The following is a 10,149-nucleotide window of genomic DNA, read 5'->3' on the forward strand; positions in this document are numbered from 1 at the left end:
AACTCTGTAATTAACACACAATTATTCTTAAGTGTTTAAATTTTAACTGAAAAGTGATCCTTCTTAAATATAAGAGTGGGAATAAGAGAGGGAGGAGATGTACAATTTGGGACATGCTCAATCGGACTTGCCCCAAATGGTGGAGTTAGAAATGTGCCAGGGGATTCCAATACAATCCCATTAAGGTGGCATGTACCCATGGCATCTCACTAGTCCAAGTGATCAATTTCAGTTCACAATTGATCACACTGATAGGTCTAAGAGTCAAAGGGATCACACAAACAAGACTAATGTCTGCTAATACTAACTGATAGAATCAAAAAGGGAGAGAATGATCCATCATGGGAAGCAGGATACAAAGCAGACTCATAGAATGGCAGATGTCCTAAATGGCATTCTGGCCTCAGAATCAGCCCTTAAGGCATTTGGATCTAACTGAAGAGCCCATGAGAGTATTTTAGGCATGGAAAGCCAAGACACTCTGGAAAAAAAAAAAGACCTAAATAAAGATCTCTGCAAGTGAGATCCCAGTGGAATGAATGGGGCCATCAAAGAAGGAGGTACCTTTCTCTGGAGGGAGGAGAGAACTTCCACTTTGACTATGACCCTGTCGGAATAAGATCGAAGTTGGTGAACTCAAAAGGCTTCCATAGCCTTGGCAACTCATGACTTGAGCCTAGGGAGATTACTGACGCCATAAACAAGAGTGTCAAATTGTTAAGTCAACAACAGGAGTCATTGTGTACTTACTTCTCAAGTCCTTGGGCCCCTGCACCTGCGTGGGAGACTGGGAAGAAGCTCCTGGGTTTGGATCAGCGCTTCTCCAGCTGTTGTGGCCATCTGGGGAGTGAACTAGGGGGTGGAAGACCTCCCTCTCTGTCTCTACCTCTCTCTGTAACTCTGTGTTTCAAATAAATGAATAAATTAAAAAAAAACTTCTGGCATGTAACTTTGAGGTGTGAGTAAGAAAGTAGTAAGTGACAATTATCATTGGCTGTATGAAAGAGAATGTGATATCACTATGAGGTGGAACACTCTTTTTGTATTGGAAGGCCACTGAGCTGTGTCTGGTTTTTGCTATGAAAATAACAGTCCTATGGTTGCTATTTTATCGATTTAATTTGCATCACTCTATTAAATTACTTTGTTTTAGAAATCACTTTTTTGAATTTCATGTTGTAATTCTTAAAAAAAATACAGAAGAAAAATCATTGATACTGGGGGCATAGACTAGAGATTTAGAAGTGGAAGAGAAATTTAAATCATCTAGTGATTACATTTTTCGATTAAAAATAAAAAATTATATTTCAGGGCAATCTAGGACATTTTAGTAAACATAAGTTTTTAAAATTAAATTCATTAGCTCCACCTTAAGAGTATTGAGAACTACCTGCAGGAAATATGCTTTGTAGAGCAATTTCAGAGAAATTTTTTCTGCAGCCTGCTTTGTGTCATTTGATTAAAAGATTGCATTTTACAGTCGAAAAAAAAAAGAGGACTTTCACAGATTGTATTTTTAGCAAGCATCCACAATTGGTGAAACTGGCTTGCAAAGACAAGCCTAAGTCACTCCAGATTTTATGATCTGTCCAAAACACCTTGCCACCTAACTCCTATGATCCTAATACAATGGTTGTACCAATCATATAGAAAGTGTTCTGATGAACTAAGAACCCAAGGGACTGACAACAAGATGGTTTGAATGACTAGCAACAAAGTAGACCACTTTCCAGGAGTTTCCCCTTTTACCACAGTGTGTTTCATAAGATGATCTCTCAATCTTCAATAGAAGGTAAGGTAGGATGAGGGACTCTGCATACAGTGTCAGTTATCCATAAAAATGATGAGAGTTATGTCTTGAAGGCACTGTCTCCTTTTACTCTTGCCTGTAAAAAGTCTTTCTTTTCAGGTAACCAGATTCCTGCTCTTCTCTTCTCCTGAATCATGCCCTTGACATGCTGGGCTGAGCTTCCTCCTCTGACCCTTGACCCATCCTACTTTTGAAAAACTGTGTCTCATCCAAAGGTTCTGCATGGTGGCTTCTGACCAATCAGTGAGCTACAGATATAACATCTGAACCTTCTAATACTTTTCTTTTTTTACTTTTTAACATTTTATTGATTGAAACATTGATTGAGACTAGAAATACAATATTCTATATAGTTTGATTAGTTTCAACATTCACATACACCTTTAGTGAGGATAACAAATCCTCCTGAAATTTTGAAGTGTTTCCTTGTGCTTTCGAGCCATCCATATCTTCTTCCACTCCTGCCTCCAGGTAATCACTTCAATTCAGTTAGTATAACTTTGTTTCCAAGTAGAATTTATAAAGGGGCTCATACGGCATGTAGAATCTGTATGAATGGTCAATAGGCAGCTGAAAAGATGTTCAGTATTGTAATTATCAGGTACATGAAAACAAAAATCACAATGACTCTGATATACACTTATCTAGTTGGACAAAATAAAAAAGGTTGATAACCATACCATGTGTTCCCAAGGATATGAAGCTGCTGAAATTTTCCTGCATTGGTACTAGAATATAAAATGGTACAACAACTTTTGAAAACACTTTGACCAGTTCTCAAAAAGTTAAACAAATGCCTCTCATATGACTCAGCCAAGATGTTTATCCAAGATAACAGAAAGTAGTATGTCTTTGTCTATAGTTTCATATGGATACTTGTAGCTGCTTTATTTGTATTAGTTATAAATGTGAAATAATTCAACTGTTCATCAATATGTGCATGGATAAACTCATTATATATATATATATATATATAGCAACACAAGGTGATACTACACAGTAATAAAAAGAATGAACCATTGATATATGCAATGATATGGCTGAATCTCAAAGAGATTTAATTTTTGAAATCATAGTGCTTATAGCCTTGGAAACTCATGACTGGTGCATAGGGAGATTACTGATGCCATAAACAGGAGTGTCAATTTGTAAAGTCAACAACAGGAGTCACTGTGCACTTACTCCTCATGTAGGATCTCTGTCCTTAATGTGCTGTACATTGAGATTTAATGCTATAACTAGTACTCAAACAGTATATTTCACTTTGTGTTTCTATGTGGGTGCAAACTGTTGAAATCTTTACTTAATGTATACTAAATTGATCTTCTGTAAAAAAAAAAAAGAAATGATCAATTCCCAACTTGACTCTCACTGGGATTAAACATGACAAGAGGTCTGATCTGATTTCATCATCATTTAAAAAATCATCTATTATTTTTCACTTTATGTTTCTGTGTGGGAGCAAACTGTTAATCTTTACTTAATGTATGCTAAACTTATCTTCTGTATATAAAGAGAATCGAAAATGAATCCTCATGTGAATGGAAGGGGAGAAGGAGCAGGAAAGGGGAGGGTTGCGGATGGGAGGGACGTTATGGGGGGGAAGCCATTGTAATCCATAAGCCGTACTTTGGAAATTTATAATCATTAAATAAAAGTTTTAAAAAAAAGAAATCATAGTGCTTCTTTATTTTAAATTTTGTTTAAGGAATACAGCTTAATGAATTGAATATATACAGATTTGGGAACATGATGATTCTTCCCCAACACCTCTCTCCCCCATACTCCTGCCTTTCTTCTCCCTCTTCCTTTCCCATTCTTATTTTTTAAGAGATCTATTTATTTATTTGAAAGGCAGAGTTACAAAGATGCAGAGGCATGACTATGTTGTTTGTTTTGTGGTGGTTGAGTTTCTTGAGCTCTTTGCAGATTTTGGAAGTTAATCCTTTGTCAGTTGCAGAGTTTACAAGTATTTTCTCCCATTCTGTCAATTGCCTCTTCACTTTGCTGAGTGTTTCTTTCTTTTTTTTTTAAATATTTATTTTATTTATTTGAAATACACAGTTATAGAGAGAGATAGAGCCAGAGAGAGAGAGAGAGGGAGAGAGAGGGGTCTTCCATCTACTGGTTCACTACCCAGATTACCGCAATGTCCAGAGCTGAGCTGATCCGAGGCCAGGAGCCAGGAGCTTCTTCCAGGTCTCCTACAAGGGTGCAGGGGCCCAAGGACTTGGGCCATCTTCCATTGCTTTCCCAGGCCATAGCAGAGAGCTGGATCAGAAGTGGAGCAGCTGGGACTCAAATCAGTACCCATATGGGATGCCAGTGCTGCAGGCTGGGGCTTTAACCTGCTGAGCCAGGGCGCCGGCCCCCGCTGAGTATTTCTTTTGCAGTACAGAAGCTTCTCAGTTTGAGGTAATCCCACTTGTTAATTCTGGCTTTGATTTCCTGTGCTTCTGGGGCCTTTTCCAAGAAGCCTTTCCCTTTTCAACAGTCATCTTCACTCCCGTATGAACTGCACATACGATCTGCACAGTCAGTCCTGTGAGCACGGTTGCTTCTGTTACGAGCTGCTCTAGGCAACCAAGGAGCTCTAGAGTGTGCAGCAGCACTCTGTGAACTCAGCTATACCCTGCCTCCTCTCACGAAGTCAGTGTTTTCTCAGTCTCAGCTCCTAGGGCACTCAGTGTCAAGGAGTGCCAGTGGGGCCACTCCACCCCACTAGACTGTCCCATCTGCAAGGAGACTAGGAGTGCCCAGAGCCACTGTCTGTGTGTGTTCCAGCCTGCTGGATCGAGTCTGGTCCTCTCAACCAGATTCAATGTCAGCGGGGAACCTACTTTTTCTCTCTGGTAAAATTTCTGGATTACAGACACACTGCAAAATACCTGCCAGCTACAGCCCTGATCACTTCACAGTTGTGCTGGGTGCCTAAGAAAGTCCCATAGGCAGCACTTCCCTTCTGTGGGGATGGCTCCCTCTCCCCTCCCCTTGCGGGTAGGTGCAGCTGGTGCTGTGGCAACCATCTCTATAGGTTGCTCTTGAACTACTGTGGTTGCCCCTGTCGATTGGATGGAGAGAGAGCCCAATCATTGCTTCTGTAGGCACTGGAGCTGGGGTAGCTTCTACCTGCCTATGTCTAAAAATGGCACAGGGCCTCCCACCACTGGCTGCACATCACTGTTGTAGTAGGGAGAAGGGGAGAGAGACAGAGGTGCCGCCCCCTCCCCCCAAACTTGGTGAGCAGTCGACCCACTGTCCTGAGAAATCCAGACTGGACTCAAAAAGGTGCAGTTCACTAAGCTCTCCCTCCTGCTTTATCAACTGTGGTGTGGCCCGTGCAATCTGATCTCACCTGGTTTGCCAGGTTGGGTGCCTTCTGCTTGGATCTAAGCCTCTGGGTCTTTTGTTGTCTTGCTGCATGTCTGCACTTTCTGCACAGGTCCAGGCCGTTTCTACTGCTTTCACAGGACCTCCCACTGCAGGGGTCCCCTGAAGCTTTACCCTGAGAGTGTACTTGTTCCACTCTTTTAATATTAATTTCGCCCACCCTAAATCAGACCACCCTGTTGCTATTCCACCATCTTGGAGCCCTCCCTCTATAGTGCTGCTTTGAAGTTAGGTGTTTTCCATGATGGATAGGGGAGGGAAAAAAAGGGAGGATAACTTATTGTGATCAAATATATTTCTCCAAAAGTAGTATATACATAAAAATAGAAATATGTTCCATGGTGTGTGTGTATAATATGTGTATATATATGCATATGTGTGTACACATATGTGTATATATATTGTGTATATATATTTATGTATATATATATACACACACACACACACATATCAGAGAGTGAGAGAGAATAGAGATATAAGCACTCTCTTTCCCATTCCCCCATCTCCCTTTCTCCAAGGGATCCTGAAACACAGTATGGCATAATTACATGAATTGCACTCTCTGTCATTAGTCAAATTACACAACTCTCAGTTCTACTCAGAATTAACCCTAGATATTGACAACATAAAGTTATCGAGAATTGTAAGATCTCTCCCTCTAAAATGAGATGCCTGTGATGAATAACAAGTCAGAAAACAGTCTGGAGCAATCCACTTGAATTTCCAGGGGCCAGGTAGAGAACAGGCAAAGCTGAGAGCCCGGGTGCATTTTTGGGTGATACTACTTTAGAGTTATTCCACTTTGAAGAAGCACATCATGAATTAAAATAAAATATGAGCTATTCAAGGGATAAGCAGAAGCATTCTATTCCTTTTACTAACTTTTGCTTATCTGTAGCTTAACTTCTTTTGTAATTTGTCATCCTTTTAAAGTTCTTGAAATACAAATACATATGTATATTATATAATATTCAATCATAAACGCTTTTTAAAAAATGCCTTCTGAATGAGACGATTACTCTTGTTATTATAAAAAGTCCTTGACAGTGGATTCTGGCAAAGTATACCTGTCCAGGTGCTTTCAATTGGCTCATGAGTAGTGCCATTCTCACTTGTTCTCATCAATACAATGCCCTACTGGTATTTGCATTTATATCTGTTAAACATCTTCCTATTCTTTGGCTGTTCACTTTCCCCCATTTTTCATCTTGTATTGTGGCAATAAACAAACATGCGTACTTACTTCCCAAGCTAAGGATACAGCACGTAGTCAGTGATTCCTGCATTTCTATGTATGGCCTAGATGAGGCCTTGCCCATCAGGCTGACAATCCACATTTGCATGTACTTCATATATCCTAGTCCTTTATTTTTGCTTTCTCTAGATGTTTTATAATTGCTCCCAGTCTGTCTCTTGCAAAAGGAGACTCTACAATATTAATTAAAGCAAACTTTCGCTTGGATTAGCCAGACCAACATATGATGGAGAAAGCCTCTTATAGACCCAGAATATTTTTGAACATGGAGAAAGAAGGTTATTGAGAAGGGCATAATCAGCATGTACTTGTTTCAAACTGAAAGACATATTAGCAACTGTAAAAATTTAATCAGAAGTTGAGGGAAATCAGAAAGCTCTACAAACTTTGTAACAAATAAGAAAATTATAATTCATATGATTTTTTAATATGGGAAGCATTTTAATCTGACTGAAGTATTTCTGTGAGAACTCATTATCCTGTTTATAATTTAGAGCTGGAAAATATAATTATTAAATTTGTGAGTATCTGTAATCAAATAAAATGAAATGCACAGAAAAATGATATTTAATGTGTTTTGAGAGTCTACTGTTAATTACTATTAAAACCACATAATGGGCCGGCGCCGTGGCTCAATAGGCTAATCCTCCACCTTGCGGCGCCGGCACACCGGGTTCTAGTCCCGGTTGGGGTGCCGGATTCTGTCCCGGTTGCCCCTCTTCCAGGCCAGCTCTCTGCTATGGCCAGGGAGTGCAGTGGAGGATGGCCCAGGTGCTTGGGCCCTGCACCCCATGGGAGACCAGGAAAAGCACCTGGATCCTGGCTCCTGCCATTGGATCAGCGCGGTGCGCCCGGCTGCAGCGGCGGCCATTGGAGGGTGAACCAACGGCAAAAGGAAGACCTTTCTCTCTGTCTCTCTCTCTCACTGTCCACTCCGCCTGTCAAAAAAAAAAAAAAAAAAAAAAAAAAGAAATAAAACCACATAATGGAAAGCAATCCTGGAACTGTGAAAACATTGAACACTCAGCTTTTTACACAGGTTTAATTCCAAAGGAAGTGGAAACTCCATGGTGCTATTTCTCCCAATGAGAGATAAAGAAACAATGTCTCCAGCACATTGGAGATTTGTAATCTCTCTTTTCCTTCCAGAAGCTCTATCCCAGCTCCAGCTGTATTTGTTTTTATTGATACAAATTAAAAACAGTGATGAGAAGCAACACACATCTATTACTTTACAATTTCTTTGGGTTGGGAGTTCAAGTATTTGTCGGATGGCTTTTCTACTCATTGTCTCACTCGGTGAAAGCAGGGTGTTAGTATGGGATTCCCATTGGAGGCTTGGTGTCTTCTTTGAAGTGAACTGGTATTTGAGAGAATTCAATCTCTTATGGCTATGGGACTGAGGCCCACTGCGACTCTAGCTTAGTAGTCACATCAGTTCCTACCATCTGCCATAATACAACATGCATTGGAAATCCTCTTAGACTTCTCCCCACCCTTGTGCCATTTCAGAGGCTTTTATCAAGACCTTATTCTTTTAGAGCAGTTTTGGGATCACAAAAAAATGGAATGGAAGATACAGAGATTTCAGGGTACCCCTTGCTCCCACCACTACCAGACTGATGGATGGGTTACAAACAGTAAGCTCTCATTGACACAGCATTATCACCTAGAGTCAACCATTTATATTAAGGTGCATGCCTGATGTACATTCTGTGGATTTGAACAAGAGTATGATGGCATGTGTCTACTAATATATGGAATATTTTTCCTGTCTTAAGACTTCTTTGTGCTCTACCTTTTCATCCCACCTCCCCTCAGCTCCTTGGGGACCAGTCATCTTCTCACTGTCCCTACAGTTTTGTATTTTCAGAATGTTATATGGTTGGAATCTTATAGTACTTTGGATTTTAGATTAGTTTGCTTTACTTAGTAATATGGATTAATATTACTCTAAGTCATTTCATGGCTTGATAACTCATTTTTAGCACTGAATAATACTCCATTATTAGCATTATACCTCAGTTTACTTATCTATTCACCCACAGAATGGCATATTGGTTGTTTTCATGTTTTGGCAATTATGAATAAAGCTGCCATAAATGCTTGTTCATAGGTTCTTATGTACATATATAAAAGTACATAAACATACAGGTTCTTATTTTGACACATAAGAGCTCCAATAAAAGAAAGGAAAGAACTAAGTTGTTATTCCATGTTTTTGGACAGGAACACTCTATATCATTAAAAGGTCATTTCTTCCCAACTTGATCTATAGGTTAGCACAATTCCATTTAAAATCCTATCAGGGGCCGGCGCCGCGGCTCACTAGGCTAATCCTCCGCCTAGCGGCGCCGGCACACCGGGTTCTAGTCCCGGTTGGGGTGCCGGATTCTGTCCCGGTTGCCCCTCTTCCAGGCCAGCTCTCTGCTGTGGCCAGGAAGTGCAGTGGAGGATGGCCCAGGTCCTTGGGCCCTGCACCCCATGGGAGACCAGGAAAAGCACCTGGCTCCTGGCTCCTGCCATCGGATCAGTGCGGTGCGCCGGCCGCAGTGCGCTGGCTGTGGCGGCCATTGGAGGGTGAACCAACGGCAAAAGGAAGACCTTTCTCTCTGTCTCTCTCTCTCACTGTCCACTCTGCCTGTCAAAAAAAAAAAAAAAATCCTATCAGTTACCTTCTGGATAGCAATGGATTCTATAATGTATAGAAAATACATATTGTGAAAAAATATGCACAGATTTCAAAATATTTTTTATCAAGTAAACATCTTTAGCTTCAATTTTTCAAAAATGATAACTAAAATACAGATCCCAGAAATTGAAGAGTACACAAAGAAGGGGAAAGACATTCCATATTAATGGATTGGGAAAATTAACATTGTTAAAATATCTGTACTGCCCAAAGCAATTTACAGATTCAGAATGATCCTTCTCAAAATACCAATATAATTTTTTCATAGAACTAAAAACACTACTAAAATTTGTGTGGAACCACAAATGATCTTGAATATCAAAAGCAACCTTGAGCAAAAAGAATAAAGTGGGAGGCATCTCACTACTTGACTTCAAATGTACTATAAACTACAGCAATTAAAAAAGCATGGTATTGACCTAAAAATAAGTACAAAGACCACTGGAACAGAATAGAGACCCTAGAATAAACCCACACATCCATAGCCAACTGTTCCTTGGGTAAGGTGTTAAGAACACATATTGGACAGAAGACAGTTTTTTCAATAAAGATGTTGGGAACAGTGGATATTCATAAGCAGAAGAATGGAACAAGATCCCTGTCTCTCACCATATACCAACATTAACTCAAAGTGGATAAAGATCCAAAGTCTTTATGTAAGTCTTTATAAAGTTTTTCATGGAAGACACAAAAGTACTTTACACACACAGGGCAGGAGAGAGAGAGACACAGAGCGAGTACACTCCCATCTATTGGTTCATGTCCTAAATGCCTAAAAAAAGCTGGGGCTGAACCACATAAAAGTGAGAGCTGGGAACTCAATCCAGGCCTCCCATAGGGGTAGGGGAGTGGAGCAGAATCAACTCCCTAGGTATGGATAAGGTGAAGGCCAGAACTGGGAGCCAAGGCTCAGAAACAAACCAAGGCATTTCAATACAGGGCATGGATGTCATAACCGCTAGGCTAAATGCTCATCCATAGACCTGAAACTTAGAGAGCACT

The sequence above is a fragment of the Oryctolagus cuniculus genome, chromosome 3 (genome assembly GCF_051225735.1).
Source record: "Oryctolagus cuniculus isolate XC-2025 breed Fujian yellow rabbit chromosome 3, ASM5122573v1, whole genome shotgun sequence".
In the NCBI taxonomy this organism is placed as follows: Eukaryota; Metazoa; Chordata; class Mammalia; order Lagomorpha; family Leporidae; genus Oryctolagus; species Oryctolagus cuniculus.